Here is a 22,375-nt window from a genome sequence, read left to right as displayed (position 1 = left end):
CAGTGATCCAAGGATAGACAAGGCCATAGGAAGCCCAATCAAGAAGGTTAATGTGACCTGTGAGTGGCTGAAAGACAGCATGTGGTGGTGCCATGATGGCATCAAGATTCAGACTAATTGAAACTATACTGCTAAACGGTTTCAAGCTGTGAGGCTTCAACTTAGACTTTTCGAGTTATGACCATTAACACTTTCTACATTTACACCCTGGCTTTTTAACATGTCGGTTTCAACTTTACAACAGTAGCCTCTTTTATGGTACCATCTCCTCCAGGGGTGCAGGTGGTGGGTGAGACATACATAGAAACTGCAGGGAAACGGGGCACAATTTGAAAAACTGAGATGAGGGGGGAACAAAGGGACGAAAATTTAGAGGGGACTGAGAGTGGAGTTGAAAAGACAGGAGCGGAAAGAAGGGGCCACCAGGGAAGGTTGATACCACCATTTGGCAGACATACCCCATGATACAGTTGTGGTGTGTTCCTCGAAAACGTGGAAGTACCATGCATGACATTATCATGGGGTATGCTTTTCCATAGTCTTACATGTTATAAATTGTGATCCATTCCAGGACTTCTGGAAAAATAATATGAAATTCCTTTATATGCTATATATTGTTACATTAAGCATCACTAAGCTATTAATATCACATTAATATCATGACATTAACTGAGTTGTAGTATGATTATGAATCTTTACTGGAGGAAGCAGAAATAGAAGCTTGGTCGTTGACTGTAGTTGTAGCCTTTCAAATTTAGTGAAGAATTTGTCCAATTTAGTTGGACCAACAGATTTATTCTTGTCTTCAAAATGTACCTCGTAGCAGGCTATCTACTTCTGAATCCCACTGCATACCTTTGAACTCTTCAATCCAGCAGGGCTTTCAATCGATTTTGTACATTAGTCTGCTTTTTGAAAAATTCATGAAAGATTTCTTAATCCCAAAATCTTAGGTGGAAAGACCAGAACTTCATCTGTTTCATCAAATTGCATAGACACGTTGGACTGTTTTCATTTGATGACATCCTCATTGGACAACACTTCCTCTGAATGACATGCGGTGAACTCATCGACATCAGCATCATCCATTTCTAAATGAAGTTGCCTCCTCAGTTCAATAACTTCTTTGGTTATCTTCTCAGGAGTCTCTTCTATGATTTGAAAAATTGACACCAACTGTTGGCAATCATCTGTTGTTGATCGTTTAATTGCCCAGGTGGAGAGACGACAGGGAGGGATTTACTTACCTATAGCCTTGGCCAAAATGTCAGGGTGGTTGTTTTTTTATATATGTTAAGGTGTCAAACAATATAGGTTGCATCTCTGGGATGGCTGTATTTTGGGATAGTTGAATTCTAGGGTAAGATAGGAAAAAATACTGGATGTATCCCCAGGTTGTATGTATCGTGGATTGACTGTAACCTGCGGTAAGGTATCATACAAATGACGGCTGTATCTCCTGGTTGTATGTATCTCGTGGGGTGGCTATAATCTGAGGTATGCCTGCAAATCCAAAGAAGTAAAAGTTGGTTACCCTATCGTGGAACCTCTCTGACTCAACATAAATATATTACCATAGCTATATTTCTCACCTACAATTGAGTGAGTACACACTTCTGGATCATTTTAGTAAAAATAGGCTGTCACACCTTGTTTCAGGAATCAATCCCCCATTCATGACATTGTTGCTTTGAGAAACTTTGCAGTACTTCTGATTTGTATTCGGTTTTTAGGAACAGACTGTGGTGCAAGTCTGAGGAATGCTGCCCTTATTAGCACACTTAATTGTTTCCATGAAAATTGAGTGTTAAGTGAAAGAGTACTAAATGAAGTAGTGTTTCCCATAGGAAATAATGTAATGTGTATTAATGTGTTCCCAAGATCTAAATAATTGACCCAAACAATATAAATGTATAAAAAAACCACAATAAATATAGGTATGTGGTAATTGCTTGATCAATGGCACTGTAAATATATACCAATAAATAAAATATTTTGAATTACATGTTTCGTATGTACATATGTAAATATTTAGTTTTTCAAGTGCTCTCTTCTATATCCTATTCATCAAAAGGCACCATGGTGCTAAAACACTAGAGATCTGTCATTAGCTATGTGAAATAGATCTATCATTGCTTAATGCTAACTTGAAATGACCTTTAATTACTGTCTTTAAGTCAGGTAAAATACCTCAAAGATTGAGGAGGACGGGAAAGAAGATGTTTAAGCCTAGGTGAACTTTATTGCTTTATCGGAGAGCCCTGTAAGAAATTTCAGCATTAAAACTCAATAAAATTCAATAATGATGGGTGGGTGTGGGGGTCAGGGGGAGGGGCTGTGTGTATGTGTACTGCCTGCAGTTCTACCAGGTAAGGGGAAGATAGACTGAAGTTGGACCCCATGAAGACCTCTAAACTGGACACCAACAACCAGAAAACTGCTGGGGACGTCCTCTTAGACCAGCCCTGGAATACTGGGAGGGGGCCCTGCTGAAAGTAATCAGGGAGCTGAAAGTCCTTATGGGACTCTGGCCTGAGGGGAGGCCCAGGACTATTTATCTCCTGGAGTGGAGATACAGGGTGTGAAAGACTGGGATGGAGAGTCCTTTTTTTTAAAAAAAAATTGTATTTGTTAAGTGCATACTATGTGCCAGGCACTGTACTAAGCTCCGCGGTAGATACAAGTTAATTAGGTTGACACAGTCCCTGTCCCACATAGAGGCCCACAGTTTTAATCCACATTTTACAGATGAGGTAAATGAGGCCCAGAAAAATGAAGGGACCTGCCCAAGGTCACACAGCAGATAAATGCAAAAGCTGGGATCGGAACACAGGTACTTCTACTCCAAGGCAATTTTCACATTTGGTTCTCAAAGAGAAGACCCAGGAAGTCAGCCCTTTGACCCCTCCCTGGTCCCTTCCTGAAGTCCGCAGACCCAGGAGATTGCCACACCTGGCTAGGCCTCAGCTGGCTGGGCTGCCAAGCAGATCTCCTTTCTTTCCTCCTTTCCAGCCTGGGACTGGGGAAGGGGAAAAGGTCCTCAATGGGTAGTTAGAACTCAGTTCTTCACTCCTAAAGCCACTGAGACCCTGCCTGCAGAAAGAAGACCTGCGGCTAGGGATGGGCAGAGTTACCAGAGTGAAAGTGAACAGTGCATGAATAACCAAGGCAGTCGATGTGCAAAGGTGGGAGACTGAGCCCTCCAGGCTCTCTTACTTGTTCAGGCTCTTGCTCTTCCTCTTGCCTCGGACTTGCTTCCGGTTGTCTATCCAAGGGGCAGTCCACATGGTGAGCCTTTTTCCTCCAATCATAATGCCCACTAGCTGGCAAATATACCTTACTGTAATCCATCTATGACATACTGCTTGCTGAGTCTAAATGTTGGGGATCGCCATTTTGGGCACGGGAGTCCTTACAAGAATATCATGAAATATCACTAAAAAAAGAATCTTATAAGGAGATAGCTGTACAGGACAACCACACTGTCCAACTTTATATATGGCTTGCAGACCGAGATCTACCACAGACACCACCACTTCAACTTTAGAACAGTTCTGCCAGTAATAAATAATAATAATAATTGTGGCATCTGTTAAGTGCTTACTATGAGCTAGGCACTGTTCTAAGTGCTGAGGTGGATACAAGCAAATAGGGTTGGACACAGTCCCTGTCCCACTTGAGGCTCAACGTTTCAAACCCCATTCACAGATGAGGGAACTGAGGCCCAGAGAAGAGAAGTGAATTGCCCAAGGTCACACAGCAGACAAGTGGCAGAGCCGGAATTCGAACCCATGACCTTCTGACTCCCAGTTCCGTGCTCTATCCACTACGAGTGCTGCTTCTCAGGGCCAGTACCACCTACATGCAATACTTAATACCAAGTGGCAAGACGGGATCACAAGCAATGAGGTCCTGGAATCCAGGCAGACCCCTGGCACTGAATAAATGCTTATCATGTCAAACCTTTGCTAGGTGGAACATGTAAGGAGAACGGATGACGGCATGATACCTAAACAAGTCCAACAGTGCTCTGAATTAGGGTTATCATAAGAAAGGTAGACAGAAAGAATGGTTTCTTTATATTGCACAATGTAAATGCAACAAAACTTCAAATGACACAGCATATTATGGGACCATTGGAAGACAGTAGCAAAGACAGGTCAGTTGGCATACAGCAATTAGAAATGGTGTAACTGTTTTAGAGCAGAGGCTTTGGGAAGATCATAATAAAGAAAAGAAGAAATGAAACAGTACCAAACCCTAGAGGTAACAATGTAGCAAGGGGCACTCTTTACTTGTGCGTACTGTATTTACCAATCTCTCTCTCTCTCACACACACATAAAATTTCACCATTAGTAGTGTCATCATCGAGCCTGAAGGGCAACTATTTATATTCATACATATTTATCTATTTATGTGCCTACATTTATTTGTATTAACTGAATCCTTACTCTTGTCTAGGCCATGCTGCTTCTCACCGTGGGCAGAGACTGTGTCTACCAACTCTATGTTGTATTCTCCCAAGTGCTTAGTACAGTGCTCTGCACCCCGTAAGCCTTCAAAACATCTCTACTTGGATGTCTTGCTAGCACCTCAAACTTAACATTACCAAAACAGAACTCCTTATCTTCCCACCCAAACCCAGTCCTACAACTGACTTTCCCATCACTGTGGGAAAGTCTCACAAGCCCATAAACTTGGCATTATTCTTGACTCCTCTCTGTCAATTAACCCACATAATCAGTCCATCACTAAATCCTTCAGTTCAACCTTCTCATCATAGCTAAAATCTGACCTTTGCTCTCCATCCAGAGAAGCAGCACGGCAAAGAGCCCGGGAGTCAGAAGGTTCTGGGTTCTAATCCCAGCTCTGCCGCACGTTTGCTGTGTGACCTTGAGTAAATCACTTCACTTCTCTGTCCTCAGTTAACTAATCTGTAAAATGGGTATTGAGACTATAAGCCCCACATGGGACAGGAACTGTGTCTAACCCAATTTGCTTGTAACAACCCCAGCAGTTAGTACAGTGCTCAGCACATAGTAAGTGCTGAACAAATACCATTATTATTAATATTATTATTATCATCCAAACTGCTACCATGCTAATCCAAGCACTTATCCTAAACTGCATTGATTGCTGTAACAGCCTCCTTGCTAACTTCCCAGCCTTCTGTCTCTCCCCACTCCATACTTCACTCTGCAGCCCAGATTAGTTTTTTACAAAACTGTTCAGGCCATGTCTCCTACTCATCAAGAACCTCCAGTGGTTGCCCATCTACCTCCACATCAAACAGCAATTCCTTACCATCAGCTTTTTTACACTCAATCACTTTGCCCCCCTCCTACCTCACCTCACTACTCTCCTACTACAATCCACTTCGTTCCTCTAATGCCAACCTTCTTACTGTACCCTTGATTTAATCAATCTTGCCACCGACCTTTCGCTCTCGTCCTGCCTCTGGCCTGGAATACCCTCCATCTTCATATACGACAGACAATTAATCTCCCCACCTTCAAAGCCTTATTGAAGGCACATCTTCTCCAAAAGGCCTTCCCTGACTAAGCCCTCCTTTCCTCTTCTCCCACTCCCTTCTGCACCACTTTGATTTGCTCCCTATATTCAACCCCCCAACCCAGCCTCACAGTACTTATGTACATATCTGTAATTTTATTTATTTATATTAATGTCTGTCTTCCCCTCTAGACTGTAAGCCTGTTGTGGGCAGGAAATATGTTTGTTATATTGTCATATGGTACTCCCCCTTGTGCTTAGTACAGTGCTCTGCACACAGTAAGCACTCAATAAATACAATTGGTTGATTGATTTATTATCTCTATTTCGGTTTGTCTGTGTCTGTCTTCCGCTCTGATCATCTCCCTCTTTCTGATAATGCACCAAACAGGAGGATAAATTTGACATGTCTGAAACTAGGGCATGATATGTTCTTGGCTGGGTGAAGAAAGGCTTATTGTAAACATCACGTATAGCTAGTTTTTTGTGTCACAGAGATAGAGAGTTCCCCATTTTATCATAGTCCCCTTTGCTTTTGAAAGCGTCAGTATATCAAAATTGGTTTCTTTCCAGACATGATATATAGTAGGACTCTGTTTTATATTTGCACTTTATCTTTCTTGAGGTTGGGCTGCAAGACAAATGAATGCAATCAGCTGTACGACTGGTAACTTCCTATGGCTTATTAATAAAGTTGTCATTCTATGACAAGTCAGTTGAGGTTTTGTAGTTTGCTATTCAATGACCATTGGATTTTCCTGGATAATAACATGCCAGGTCACCAAAGTAGAAAGAGTTTTTACCAGTGACTGATGACCCGTTTATGATCATGTATCTCTGGCTTGTACCTGATACCACTGCATGAGCATCCTGAAAAGTTAGAGGAAATTGCAAATGCCTCATAGTTGCTGTTCACATTAAAGAAAACTGGAAACGACTGGAGCAGTGTAATTTGAAGGCATCACAGTATACTACGAACTGACACAAACAAAAGGTTTGTGACTTGTGACTTGTGACTAAATGACTTGTTTTATAGGATTGAATATAGCAATCCTAGGGCAGAAGGGAAAGTGAAATATTCTACAATAGAATCCCACCTTCTCCAGTAAGATACCCCTGGTTGAAAAATAGTGGAATAGTATAATTCCTCTTTCCCCAAATGACTTACTCTCCTTGTGGCACAAAACACAGCAGAGGCTTGAGCCATGGGGAAAATTGTAAAGGCCTGCACTTGAACTGTCTCCCCCATCCCCGTAGCCAGTCTTGCCTCTCACTGGAGGTGAGGATGGGCATTTTTCCCACAGTGTGAAAAACGGGTGCTAAGCCAACAGGGAGCTTGAATGCAGGCTTGAGATATCCCATTTTCTCTCTTGATTCCATTATTCTTGAGAAGTTGTTTCTCTTGGTCTTGAGAGGTGAATATTTTTAGTGTTTGTTTTCCCCTTAGAGTTGCTTGGCAGCAGAGATCATGTCTTTTACAAATGCCAATGACTGCCCTAGGACCTCACACCAAATCTTCATTGGCAACACAACTAAGAAACAGAGAAACAGAATTTTCAATTTCTTATTAAACCAGCTCCCTGATTCTCATCATACCAACACTGATTTCTACTGGGCTTAGAGCTCTTGAGTCAGTCAGTGCTTGTTTTCATGACCTTGCGTACAGTCATATTCAAAGATTCAGCAAGGAATCTGGAAGCTGGTGTCAGAGTATGCTTCTGGTATTCTGGGAAACTCCCTCAACTCATAGGGCCAAAAGCATCATCAGTGTTTGAATCATTCATTCAGGAATTCCTTTACATTGATGATGAGGCTTGGGGAAGGCATATATGCAAGAAAACATGCACATGACTATGGACCACTTTTCAGAACAATAAAGTGCTATGCACTGACAATTAGCCAGAAAAACGAAGAGGTTACCTACCAGTCTTTCCTGGAAAACTACCTATAATAAATTTATTTCCCTCAATGTCACAGAGCCAAATGTTGTCAGTGAATTCTGCTACCTAGACAGTGCATTACTAAAACAACGATAAGCAATCAAATTCTCTGGGAAACTGACAAAGACTGTACTGACAAGATTCATAGGGAAATAAAGGACTTTGGAACCTTATCTTCATACTGCTCTCTCTTCTCTCTCTTTTACATGCGCACACACACACACACACACACACACACACACACACAGAGCCCTATATTTTAGTTAGAAAGCTTCTGCCATTCGTTTGAATGCTCCTCCAGGGTGGGAACTGTATCTTTTATTTCTATGGCATGTTCCCAGACACCCAGTACTGTGGTCAACAAGCTGAAGACCCTCAAAAGTGCTGTTGACCTCTGTTCAATATATACACCGATTCTGTTATATTGTACTCTCCCAAGCGCTTATTACAGTGTTCTGCCCACAGTAAGTGCTCAATAAATATTGACTGAATGGTTGAAAAGTTTAGATCTGGTTGTTGCATCATATCGAATGTTAAGTTCTATGTCCCTGATGTCCTTGTATGTATTTAATTCAATCGTATTTATTGAGTGCTTACTGTGTGCATGTATGTGTCCTGATGAAGTTATCCGTTTCAGATTATAAACTCTGAGAAGGAACTGACTATCCTTGTCTGGTTTGGAACTGCACTTTTTGATGGTAATGCTATGTCCTCATTGATGATGTGATAAAAATGAGGAACTACATATAAATGGACACTAAATATTACCTAAAACTCTTTTCTTCATCTTTAGTAGTTAAGGTCTCACGAAGTTATCAAAATCTTGCCAATATCGGAAACAATGTTATTAATCGTAAGCATCTTGTCCTCTGGAGGAGAGATTTAAATCATAGGGCTATGACTCCCTCTTTTTAGCTCTAGAAAAATAATACATTTCCCGGTGATGGTGGTGTGCTTGACAACGAGGCAACACTGTGGAATGTCAAGCCATTTCAAAGTTTAGGATTCCACAAGGGAAGGCATTCCCCTAGATTTTTTTTTTATTAATAAAAAGCACCTTAGTAGTAGCAGTGAAGACCAAAATCTTTATAAATCTTGTGCAAAGCAGGTGAAACACCAACTCTTGCACCCTGTTACAAAAGGAGTCTTCTTCAGCAGAGACCATCCCTAGGGGAGAATTGACAGCTAAGGAGCATTATTAGCATGAGGCAAACAGACTAAGAGGGCAGGTGATAGAATCGTGACCCAAAATGTCAACCATCTCAGCACTGGATTTACTAGAGAATGCCATACTTCATTTAGCTCACTATCCTGAATTTTCCTGACTCCATGGCTTGCTGGAAAGAGGCAACCCTTTAGTCAAGAGGCCCAAGGCAGACAGAAAAGTTGGCTGCCCTGGGAACCTGTTCATCAATTTTTGGAATTCCTTCCCCTAAGATATAAAAACAGGAGCGGTTGCTACAGCTACAGGGATGGAGTCTCATTACAGCATGGCTCAGCTGGTCTATATTTTTAAAATGCTGTGACTGTCTTTGGCAACATTTCATGTATCAGACTGGGGTTTTTGTAGGGCAGAAAGCGCCTACTGTGTTAAAATGAGCCCCTATTTCTCTTTTCCATCTCCTTTCTTCCTGAACAGCATTCATATTCTTGACAATTATTGTTTTAAAAGCCCAGCCAAGTATCCTCTCAATTAGAGTAAATTCCACTGGGTTGTCTTCCCATGTGCAGTTAATATTGGAGAGCATGAAAAGTGCAAAATTATTATATCAACAAATAAGTGCTGAACAAATTAGGTAAAATGACTGCTCATGTTGATTCTGAATACACCCTCTCTGTTCTGTGTCTTCCTTAATTTGAGTATTTCACAGACAAGGCAGAGAGAAACATGAGTAATGTCAATAGGATATTTACCTACTTACACAGTTTGGGCATTTCTCTATTTCTGTCCAATTTGCACATTTCCTGTTTAAAAATTGGTTGTTGTGATCTGAACAATTATGAACCTGACTCTCCCTTCCCAGAGCCTGGCATGGAGCTGAGCAACACTGGCCTCTGTGAGAATATGAGATGGGAAGAAGAAATGCTTTTCCTCCATTTGTCACTTGGCTTCTCCCAAGGTCCCATGGGGAGAATGAATTTTCCTAGGGGCCTGAAATCATTAAATGTTACCATAGTTGGATATGAGTACTTAAAGACCTGGTTGGAGCTGTAGAAACACTGTTAAGTGACTGCAGAATAGCTTCTGTAAATGCATTCAAGTGAATTAATAACTTACCTATCTTTCCTTTACAATAAATACTCAGAAAAGCCACAAAAAGTATGCAATTTTGAGACTGGAATGGTGAAATTAACAGCAATCACCATACCTGATACCTCACTCTGTTAATTTATTCTGATCCATTTTGTTTTGTGAATTTTGCTTGTGAATTGGCCACTGACAATAGGCAACTATTTGTTCAGTATCACCCTGCTGTTGGGCCAATGGAGAGGGAGTCAGGGGAACTCTGGGAATCAGAGGAATAGGATTCTAATCCAGACTCTGCCTGCTTGAGCAAGTGCTTATCAGAAGACTTCGGAGTGAAAACAACTTAGAGTGTTCCACAAGGTGTAAAGCTTCCCGAAAAATAGCTAACATGGGCAGTGAATAAATATCACAGTTGTTACCAAGGCAACCACTTTCCAGGTCATGGAGCTATGGTACAGCTTTGGCACTGTGCTGTGGTCACTTTGGTGGAGTCAGAAGGACCTGGGTTCAAATCCCAGCTCTATAACCTGTCTGCTGTGTGACCTTGGGGAAGTCACTTAACTTGTAAAGTCACCTCATCTGTAAAATGGGGATTAAGACTGTGAGCCCCATGTGAGACAGGGACAGTGTCCAACCTGATTAGCTTCTATCTACCCCAGCACTTAGAACAGTGCTTGACACAGAGTAAGTGCTTGACAAATGCCATCGTTATTATTGCAATTATTTTATTATAATTATTATAAATAGGTTTTACAAAGAAAAATCCTTTGCAAGATTGAGAGAGTACAATAAAGTTGGCAGACACAATCCCTGCCCTCAAGGAGCTTGAAGTCCAGTGCGGGAGATGAATATTAAAATAAATTACAGGTAAGAGAAGGAACTTAGTGTAAGGATATGTACGTACATAAGTTCTGTGGGGCCAAGGACCGTGTACCTAAGTGCTTCAGGGGTGGGACTAAGTGCATTGGTGATATAGTAGTACTGAGCTGTGGGCCAATACTGTCTTCTGAGATACTCCTATGTTGAACCAGCTCTCCCCACATTGGGAGAAGGAGAAAGTTTTCCAAACACTAAAGACGAATGCCTTTGGTGAATTTCTGTAACTTTATACATTTGGGATTGAGGCGAGACTATCTCTCCATCTCCAGCACTCCAGAGTCTAGTGGTGCTATGGAAAGATCACCTGATCGTCCAGAGATCACCTGACGGGGTGAGGCACTCTTGAGTGGAGCCAGAAAGCACACTTTTCATGATGGTTCTAGAGAGCTGCTCTTTGGCTCCCGTTTCCTGGCGCTGGACATTTTCAGCACTCGGAGTGTGCTATTCTGTCAACCACTGCTATCAATCAATCAATGAATCAATGGTATTTATCAAATGCTTAATTGGTTCAGAGCTGGGGAAAGTACAATGTAGTAGAGATGGTAGGCATGCTCTCTGCCCACAAACAGCTTGCAGTCTAGAGGGGGAGATGGCATTGAAGTAAATTACAGACATGAAATGGTAGAGTGTAGGGATATGTACATAAATGCTGTGGTGTTGCAGGTGGAGTGAATAGCCAGTGCTTAAGGGGGTACAGCTGAGAGAGCATAGGCCACACAGAGGGGAGAGTGAGTAGAGAAAAAGAGAGTTTAAGCAGGGAAGGCCTCTTGGAGGAGATGAGATTTTAATAAGGCTTTGAAAGTGGGGAGAGTGGTGGTTTTTCAGATACGAAGAGGGAGGGAGTTCCAGGCCAGAGGGAGGATGTAGGCAAGAAGCTGACTGTGGGATAGACAAAAGGGAGATTCAGCCCATCAGTTGGTGTTAGAGGAGCTTAGTGTGCGGGTTAGGCTGTAGGAGGAAATCAGTGAGGTAAGGTAGGAGGGAGAGAGCTGACTGAGTCTCTTAAAGCCTATTGTAAGGAGTTTCTGCTTGATGTGGAGGTGGATGGGCAGTGGGAGCATGGTTTCAGGCAGCTGTCAAATCATTCCCTGCCTTCATCCACGTGAGAGTTTTTCTTTCCTGTTAATCTTCAATGAGCTTCATTTTCCCTTTCAAGGTCTATAAGGTGACCACACCTTCCAGAGCCATAAGGAGAAAAACATTTTCCCTCCACCCTGGCATTTATTCTCTTGAGCCTGGATTTTGTTGTTTTCTGTGACCACTTATAAAGTAGCTCCCCTATGCATCTCAAAGAGAGAAGATTAGGAATTAGTATTAGAAGCTACATGGCCTAGTGGATAGAGCACAGGCCTAGGATTCAGAAAGACCTGGGTTCTATCACTGGCTCTGCTTCTTATCTCCTGTGTGACCTTGAGCAAATCATTTAACATCTCTGTGCCTCAGTTACCTCATCTGTAAAATGGGGATTTAGACTGTGAGCCCCATGTGGGACCTGGACTCTGTCCAACCTGATTAGCTTGTATCTATGCCAGCACTTAGTACAGTTCCTGGCACATAGTAAGCACTCAATAAATACTACCGGTGGACCAACTGATTGAATTGCCCCCTGCCACCCTGCCCCTAATCCTCCACTGGCCATTCTCCTAGTGATTTGTGTGTCTATGTGTATTTGTATTTGAGAGACTGATATGAGCTGAGATTCACACTACATAATAATAATAATGGTATTTGTTAAGTACTTACTATGTGCTAAGCACTGAATTAAGCACTGGAGGAGATACCTGATTATATTGTAAGTCACAGTTCTGTCCCTCATGGGACTCACAGCCTAAAGTAGAAGGGAGAATATATACTGACTCCCCATTTTACCTATGAGGAAATTGAGGCATGGAGAAGTTAAGCTACTCGCCCAACATCACACAGCAGGCAAATGGCAGAGCCAGGCTTAGAGCCCAGGTGCTCTTTCCATTAGGTCACGCTACTTCCACAGCCTGTAAGCTCCTTGTGGGTAGGGATTGCTTCTACCAGCTCTACTGTATTGTACTCAACCAAGCACTTAGTATAGTGCTCTGCACACAGCAAATACTCAATAAATACCACTGATGGACTGATTTGATTAAATCCCATGTGGCATCCCTAAATTCAGCACCAGGAGCAGTCTGTTGCGACAAGTCTGCTGCCGACTTGTTCATTCCAAGCGCTTAGTACAGTGCTCTGCACACAGTAAGCGCTCAATAAATACTATTGAATGAATGAATAAGGTGGGGAGAGGTACAACGAAGGGGTGAAGTAAACAGAAGACATTCACAATCCTGCTGCATAGACCTGTTGAGGGTGTACTAGAGGCTGTTCTCTTTTAATTCCTAGGTTGGAAAATCAGATATTCATTTTCTGTAAAGTGCAAGTATCAATAAACTTTCTAAAACGGTACTTAGATTTCAATAGAAATCACCGTTGCATCATTTTAGCCTCACTTTAGAGTATCATTAGAAAGATTCCTTTAAGTGCTGTTTTTTCCCATCATAAATATTTACTTCTGCTTTTAAAAAGTCTAAATAAATACTTTCAATTTGAAAAGCACTTCTAAGGCCAAGAGGAGGGTGGAATAATTTCACACAGCATAGGCCACAGTAATGTACAAAACTAAACCTTCAGCCTTATTAAACAATATCTCCAGCAGTAAACGACTCTTCTTTACCATGAGAATAAAAGGTTTTTGTAATATGCACTGGCACCCAGCTTTACTTGCCAGTACAAATGTGAATGAAGCCATCTCATGTTTTTCAATTCTCGAGACCCTTGAGAACATGTTTCAGATTGATTATTAGATCATTTGAGTGTGGTTCTGCCTGGAAGCTATCGCTGGAAAGGTTGGGAGATGAGAATAATGAGGAAACACACTTATGTTATAGACCTGCAGATCAAACCTGTATTAGACACTTTCTGCTCCTTTTTTTCTAGTTAATTATAGCTGATACACTGGATAATGCATCAAATTTAATGTAAAATATAAGATATCAGCCATACAGTTCAAATCAGAAACTATAATAAGATGCTCATTCCAGGAAATCTCTACATTCTTCAGTTCATTTATATTTCCTATCATTGTGGCTGTCTTGCTTGAATAAATAAGATCATCTTTTCTCTCCATTCATCTACGTGGGCATTTCTATGATGCCTAGTGCCATAGTATCTAAGGAAAAATCTCTTTCTAACATAATGGTAGCAATATAAAATATGTGCCACTGAGAGTCACATAAAAATTTATGACATTCACCTAAAGTGGGATATTTATTTTCCATGTATATGCATTCCTGTTCTCTGTTGTTATTGATGAATAGAAAAAGACAAATGTGCCAGCTCACAAGAAGATGGGGGAAAATAAGAACTGGAAATGCTTTATATGAGGTTTTACATACCAACAGTATAGGCTTTCTACTAGGGTCCTGCATTAGTGCCTTGGATCGGGGAAAGAGTAAGAGTGGGGTTAGCATGGGCAGTACCATTAAGTACCATTACCTACCAGTACGCAGGACTTAATACCCCTTGAAATGTTTCTTCTCATCCTTAACTCCTCTTATCCTCGACTGCTCCCCTACCCAGTCTCCTGCTCCTTTTTGGTACTATGAGCCTTCATTGTCATAATGAGTAAAGGTACGAATTGAATAATGGAAATCCACAGATCAGGCATCAGTATTCAGTGGCTTATGTAACCCATTTTCCACAAGGTTTATAATTAACAGGCAATAAGAAATGGGGCAGAAGGTCCTTCAGACCAATGATTCGTGCAACATGAAGCAATAATTCAAATAACTCAGGCGTCTACTTAGACATTGGTGGTAGACTCCATGGATTTTGAAGTTGCCAAGAATTTTGCATTATTAGAATAAGGGCTACCGAATCATTTACCCTTCTCATTAACAACTGAGTTGAAAATCAGATCAAAGAGTGATCAAGTTTGGCAACGCCAGCTGAGTAGAAAAGAGGAATATCTGCGGAGTGAGCTTACAGTACGCTATGGAAAAGAGGATAGATATGAACAAAATAATATGTTTTTGTTAATATGAACAAAAATGAAGTCATTCAAGAGTGGGGGGGAAAGTAGCCCAGACAGAAACTGGAGCAATTACCCAACTCTTCAGATAACCAGTTATTTTGGGTAACAGAGAGAAGACTGAAGATGAGCTTATGGCACATTGCCAGTGCAGAAAAGGAAATGCAATTTCCAGGCTATCAGACAGGGCACTTGAAACACAAACTAGCCAAATCTCCTTAGGCGAGCATCTAGGTAGTTTGGGTAGCCCCCAGTTTTCACCTTGAGGTGTCCGGAAGCTTGGAACGAAGAAGACCCAGGGTTCCAGTTTCTCCCGGAACTCTTCACGCAGAACCTACACTACTATGGAATCCCCAGAGCTGAACAAGAGGGGGCACATCAAAAGTTGGCATCCTTGTAGCCGGTGGGGACTCTGGGGGTTCTTCTCACTTCCATGCCAAACCCAAACCTCACTCCCAAGAGTTTAATGGATGGACCTTTGAGGGCTGGACTATTTCAGGGAGCAATTCACCTCTGCTCTCTTCTCCCACTATTTTCCAGTTTGCTGTCTTCATTCCTCTCAAGCCAAGCTTCTGGTGATACTTCACTCTTGACTCTCCTGCCTCCAGCCTTGAGCTCATGCTGTTCTGCAGACTTGGAACTCCTTCTCTCCCCACATGAGAGAAACTGCAGCTCTCCCTACATCTGAATCCCTCCTAAAATTCCACTTCCTCCATCAAGGTTTCCCAGATGAATTTCCCATCATGCAGTCATATCATTCCTTCAGAATATAGATCCGTTCATTTTATTTATTTTGATCACTCAAGTTGTAAATGTTTCTATGTTTGTCTCCCCTGTTATAGTGTAAGCTCCTTCTGGACAAGGACTTCCCCAGGATCCATTATGGTGCACCACTCCAAGTGGGCTCTCCAAAAAATGTTATTACTACTACGACAATGATTACAGTTACAACTTACTACCCTCTCTGTAGAATGAACCTGCAGATGAATGTTACAGCATCCCTTTGTGTATTTTTTTTGTCGGCTGTGTGACTGTGGGCAAGTCACTTAACTTCTCTGTGCCTCAGTTCCCTCATCTGTAAAATGGGGATTAAGACTGTGAGCCCCACGTGGGACAACCTGCTTCCCCTATGTCTACCCAGCGCTTAGAACAGTGCTTGGCACATAGTAAGCGCTTAACAAATACCAACATTATTAAAAGGCCTGTTTTTCACCTTTTATAAGGAAGGTGAAGTAGAAAGTGGCAGAATAGAGCAAGTCATTTTGGAAATAGCAGTTCCTTAAGCTTTTTTGAGATGAAGTGCTACTTAAATTGAAATTAAATTGAATGGATGCATAATAAAAAATACAAGGTGTCTTATCGATCATTGTTGGCTTTGGCTTTACCCTAGTATCTATAATTCCATCTTAAGCTTATCACATTTAGAGTTCCATTGAGTCTATTACAGGCAAAAGATTTTGGTAATTAAAATTTAAAAATGGACTGGTTACAGCCACGATACCACATCTAACCAGGCCTAACATTAAAAATTAAGATTGTTTTTTTTTTTGCACCTTGACTTCGTTTACTGAATTCCAATTTTAGAAAATACATTTATTTTGAACAAGAAAGTATTATTTCATCACAGAAGGTTTGCAGTTTTGTTTACTAAAGACAAAGCAGTGGAGACACACACATATCTTTTTTAGAAAAATGTTGTTTTGCTACAGAGCCAAAAAATCTAATTAAAGACAGAACTGTCATCAGATATTATTCCATAAACAATCCGTAAATCCATTTTTCACCAAAGGAAAGTGTTTTGTATTATCATAGTTTATCCTCCTCTAAGCATTTTAGGATATTAATATTTTTGAAGAGATCCAAAAAGAACTAAGACTAATGAATGGGTTCAACTTGTTTTATCTTGACACCATATATGCCAGAATAGTGAATATCAAGTGCTTTATGTCACTAGCATCCTGTACATACATGGTTACCTTGTTCTTCAGCTGCTTTTCTTTTAATATTTTATATATAAAGTCAATAAAAATCAGTTAAACCAAATCTTCCTTTGGAAAAAAATAGCTTTCCTGGAGAAAAATCAATATAGCTTTCATCTATTTAGGTATTTGAATGGATTTTTGCTCTAATTTTCTTTCTCTTCTGTTCTTTTTGAAATGAATCTCTGTAAAAATAGTCATCACCAGTGAATTCTGACTTTTAAATTGTGTAGGACGTAGGGGCTAAGATTTCTTCAAGGACATGAGGGTAAGTGTTCATCCTCATTCTGATCACCGGGTCATGAGCCCAGACTCTCCCTATAGCTGTCAGCCTCTGGGTCCTTTTTGGTCTGCAGCTTAATTGATTGGAAGGTTGATAAAGGCAGAGCTATCCTCCTCTTCCCCATGTGCCTCAGCCAATGTAGAAGCATTAGTTTTTCTGGGTCTTCCCCTGTCGCACATCCCATAGTCATCTTCGACAAGGTACAAGATAGAATCCCCAATATTATAGAGTGGTATGGGCCCCTAACCTTTTCTGTTATAGTCACCCCCAGGTGGTTTTATCCTTCTGATTCATTATTCAAAGGAGCAGCTCCTTGTAAATGATCAAAAAGATTAGAAAAGTGCTGAAACACAAACTTTTTAATCTACTCCTAGTGGTCGCCACCCTGTGTATTTGAACAGTTTGGTTTAAATCATAAATTCAGCCTCCTGACCCAGATTCTAGAATTGCCCTCACCCCTCCAAGTCCCTTATAAAGTTAGGCACTTAATGAGCATTCCCTTTTTGAGGCCACTCAGGGGATCCTTAAGACTAAACAGCAATAAAACACAGTTTGAAACTTGATACTCTCATATGCTCTTTCAAGTACAGCAGTATTGTACTAAAAGGTCCTCATGTGGCCTGAAAGGGTGAATGCACCTAATTTACTATGAGGAAGTGACTTACACACTGCCAGGGAATAGAGGGCTCCATTCCTTAACTGCCAAATGCAAGTAGAAGGAAAAATATGCTAAACAAAAGAGAAAAACACTAGTATAAAAGCAAAGGAATATCTTTGATCTTACCAAATCTGGCAAAGAAAATGAGAACCCTCATGAAAGATAAAATGGACATATGGTGATAAGTATTTTTAAATCTTCCTTTCAGCCAGTTTTAATATGAAAGTCCCTCTTGAAAGGCTCTCTTGTCATTTAAATGTTTTTCCAACTTCTGGGCTTTTAAATGCTGCAGAAATTCACCAAAGCTCAGTTACACTAATGAATGTATGTCAACCTTACTCCCCTCTGATTTGCTCTGCCTTCCCAAACCTGTTCACCTCCAGTCATATTATCTTTCCAGCCTGGGTTCCCTTCAGGAGAAACCACCATCCCCTCTTAGGAATTGTGCAGGGCACTAACTTGCCCCAAAACTTTTATTTTATGAGTTTGCAGGGTTCCCCCCTGCCCCCCGAGGGAACACTCCTGAATAAAATCTTGGTCACTCTGTTGTTAACGTGGGGTGGTGAAATAATTGATAATAGTCTCACATGGAGTGAAACACCTAAGCTAGGAAAAGAAGTGAAAGAAGAAAATGTTTTAGACAGCTGCCCTGCTCCCCTCCCCGCAAACCTCGACAAATAGATGTTCAAGGAGTATAAGGTATGTTTCTTTCCTGGAAAGAAAAAAGACAAAGTATCTAGAAAATCCGTGATTTTTCCAGGTTCTAACAACATAGCAATTTTCATTGAGCTAAGGAGAACTTTTTAAGTGGAAAGAAATGTATTATCATTTGATCTGACAAAGGGGCACAGGAGAATATCATGTATTCATGTACTGCATAGGTCACGTCTCCTATATAACTCTTGCCAAACAAGTCTTCAACAGCTAATGTAGCTCCAAAGACAAAATCTAAACAAAGCAGAATCGAAAAATTCAGTGAAAGAAGGGCACCTCATACTCCTCTGCATCTCTTTTTTTCCTCTCTCTCTCTCCCTCCCTTTTTCTTCAGCTGAGTCTCAACTCGGCCTCCTGTGTTATTGAGATGACCCATTCTTACTCCCCTCCCTTGCCTGAGCCATTGTCCCAGCCTTAGAAGGTGTTCTATTTACACACGGACACACTCCACTCTTTCAAAGGGACATTCCATTTGAACCCACTGGCAGACAAGATGCATTCCAGTCACGGACATTTCCCCACTCTCCCAAAGGTTAGAGATCAATGCTCAAGTGGATCTTATATTTTGGGAAACATAATCTCACCCATTTCCAAGAGGTGTTGCTCTTGTTCTGTTGCAATTTCCCCACCTGCCCCTTCCGTTGAGTAAAGAAATTGAAAGGACCAGATGAAATTTTTAACAACCAAGCTACAGATGCTCTAGTCAACAGCTCTTGAGGAAGCGACTGCGGAAAACTGATTTCTCCACAATAGAAACAAAAAATGGAATCTTCCACATAGCCCACATGTGAGTATTACAAACCCAAAGAATAGAAACAGAGTCTCATCCTCTTCCAGCAGCACTAGTGACACCAGCAGCTGCCCTTTCCCCCAACTGAGAATTCAAGCCCCTTCTATTAGATGAAGGTGCTTTTTACAAGCTTTTCAATAACTCATCCTTTATGCTCACTACGGACCCAAGTCTCATCCCAGTTACACCTGACACAAATACGGAAAGAGAACTCACTAAGCAGCCTCCCTTAGGTTCCCCAATTCTTTCTACCCCATAATAACTGAGGGCATTGACATGTATTCTCCTCTCGAGGGTGGGAAGTTGGGGAATATGCCAACACAGCAGGAAAATTAGAGGCACTTGTCCCAGCACCTTGAGGAGACTGTGACCCCCTCAAACCAATAGAGAAAGTAGCCCAGAAATGATCTACCTGAAGAAGACCACACACACACACACACACACACACACACACACACACAACATATATATGCATAACCTGCTCTACCCACTGATTATCTCTGTCACACACACTACAGCACAGACCAAAAATGAATCCAACCATTTTGGTGAGGGGGTAAATTGAAGGGGAAAAGTGAAGCCAAGAAGAAGCTTCCTTTGTTTCCACATTTCCCAAATAAGAGAAAGAAAAGAAAGTTCACTATTATCTTTTTTAAAAGCAGTCACATTTCTCCTGTCAGTTTGTCACATTCTAGCATATAAACCACATCTTTTTTTCCCCCTCCTATAAATCTGTCTTCACATCCCCATATGCTCTTCCTTCTCACCTTTCTACCTTAAGGCCACCAATTTGTGGGGTTTTCCCATCCAATTCCCCACCCCTACTCATTACCTTCCAGCCCGGCATGTCTCCCTTCCTCTGGCTCTGAAAATGTGGAGCATCAGCAGCATCTCACGAGTAGCTAGAGATTTTCATCCTGTTCACTGTGGCCCCTTACTCACCTCTAGCTGCAGATCACTCCTCTCCTCTCTCTTTATAGAGCTATCCAGCTAAGAGTAGCAATATCCATTCAGGCTGCTGCCAAGAGATACAGTCCCCAACCAGTGCATTCTGTGTGTGTGTGTGTGTGTGTGTGTGTGTGTGTGTGTGTGTGGTGTGCGTGTGTGTGTGTGTGTGTGAGAGAGAGAGAGAGATAGAGTGAGAGAGAGAGAGGATAGAGGGAGAGGGGCTCACTGGAGGATCGGAGAGTGATTATTATTTCTCCTCCTCCATCAACCCTCTCCCTCCTCCTTTTCCTCCGCCTACTCCTCACAGTTCCTTTTGCCTAGGATCCAAGGTTTCAGGATCTCCTGTTTGTTTAATAGAAGGAATAGAGGAAAAGCCTGGGGGATGAGGGGGGAGGAAAGAAGGGGAGGGAGGAGGATCGCGCATGCTCAGAGAAGGGACACTAAGTGCTCGCTCAGGCAGAGAGGAAAAAAGAAAGAGAGAGCGAGCACAAGTCAAAGCAGGAGAGCTCCTGGGAACTGAATGCACAGGGGTACAGGGAGGTCAGCAGGGGAAGTATCAGTCTAAATATGTGTTTGTCACTGTGTGTGTGTACACACATATATGCACATTGGAGGAATACATAATATGACATGTATACTGACCTCTAAAAGTAAAATATACCCAGCTCCTTGTTCCTTAATTGGACTACAAAGCATTTTCATGCCTATTGTGCAAAACTCTGTGAGACCAAGGCCGGTTTCTTGCTAATCTTTCACCAACCTCCTCCCCAGTGATTCAAAAATGTAACATGATTCCCTCAGAGAAGTCGGAGAAACTCTCACAGAGAAGAGGCAACCAAGGAAAGAAGGTCACTCTATAAGCTGATGTTTTGCACCCTAAATGGGTCCAAAGAGAACAGGCAGAACTGTGCTAAATTGAGGAGCTAAAAGTCTCTTTGGGGAAGGAAGGGTGGGGAGAAAAGCAGGTAATCATCATTTAGGGCATGTAACAACTGAAATGACCGGTGGAGTTGGCAAGGGACTGAGAAAAAAAACTGCATCTCAATAAAGCTCCATCCCAGGAAAGGATAACTAATCTATTCCCAAAGAGCAAAGAAAGGGAAATGGAAGAGGAGAAGTTTCATGTTTGTTTTATGGTATTTGTTAAGCACTTTCTATGTGCCAGACACTGTTTTAAGCGCTGGGATAGATACAAGTTAATAAAGGTTGGTCACAGTCCCTGTCCCACATGGGACTTGCAGTCTTAATCCCCATTTTACAGATGAGGTAACTGAGGCACAGAGAAGTAAAGTGACTTGTCCAAGGTAACACAGCAGACATCTTCCCATCCAAACCCTGTCCTCTCCCAGACTTTCCTGTCACTGTAGACAGCACCACCATCCTTCCCATCTCATAAGCCCATAACCTTGGAGTTATCCTTGACTACTCTTTCTCGTTCAACCCACATATTCAAACCGTCACCAAATCCTGTCGGTCCCACCTTCACAACATCACTGAAATCTGCCCTTTCCTCTCCATCCAAACCTCTACCATGTTAATACAATCACTCATCCTATCCCATCTAGATCACTGTATCAGCCTCCTTGCTGACCTCCCAACCTCCTGCCTCTCCCCACTCCACTCCTTACTTCACTCCACTGTCCAGACCATCTTTCTACAGAAATGTTCAGGACATGTCACCCACCTCCTCAAATATCTCCAGTGATTGCCTATCGACCTATGTATCAAACAAAAACTCCTCACCATTGGCTTTAAAGCACTCCATCACCTCGCCTCCTCATACCTCACCTCACTTCTCTCCTACAACCCAGCCCGCACACTCTGCTCCTCTGGTGCAGTGTGGCTTAGTGGAAAGAGCGTGGGCTTGGGAGTCAGAGGATGTGGGTTCTAATCCCGCATCTTCACTTGTCTGCTGTGTGTCCTTGGGCAAGTCACTTAACTTCTCTGTGCCTCAGTTACCTCATCTGTAAAATGGGGATTAAAAGTGTGAGCCCCACGTGGGACAACCTGATCACCCTGTATCTATCCCAGTGCTTAGAACAGTGCTTGGCACATAGTAAGCGCTTAACAAATACCATCATTATCATTATTATAATTAACCTCATCGGGTCTCATATCATCTGTCTTGCCGCCAACCCCAGGCCCACATCCTACCTCTGGCCTGGAACATCCTCCCTCCTAAAATCCACCAGATAATTACTCTCCCTTCCTTCAAAGCCTTACTGAAGGCACATCTCCTCCAAGAGGCTTTCCCAGACTAAGCCCCACTTTTCCTCATCTTCCAGTCCCTTCTGCATCGCCCTGACTTGCTCCCTTCGCTCTTTCCCCATCTTCCTCCCCCATAGCACTTATGTAATCTGTAATTTTATT

General features: G+C 41.9%; 1 long non-coding RNA gene across 2 annotated transcripts in view; it reads right to left on the bottom strand.

The window, feature by feature from the left end:
- Positions 1–20,345, bottom strand: part of LOC114807894 — a 113,223-nt gene extending 92,878 nt beyond the window's left edge. The window contains exon 1 of one of the 2 annotated variants that reach the window (XR_003755907.2): positions 20,000–20,345. This is a non-coding gene — a long non-coding RNA (uncharacterized LOC114807894). The other variant, XR_003755908.2, reaches the window with a different exon arrangement.
- Positions 20,346–22,375: the final 2,030 nt, after the last annotated feature.

Source organism: Ornithorhynchus anatinus, chromosome X5, assembly GCF_004115215.2.
Source record: "Ornithorhynchus anatinus isolate Pmale09 chromosome X5, mOrnAna1.pri.v4, whole genome shotgun sequence".
Taxonomy (NCBI): Eukaryota; Metazoa; Chordata; class Mammalia; order Monotremata; family Ornithorhynchidae; genus Ornithorhynchus; species Ornithorhynchus anatinus.
The sequence above is the reverse complement of the archived record's forward strand: the minus strand, read 5'-3'. Positions and strand labels throughout refer to the sequence as shown.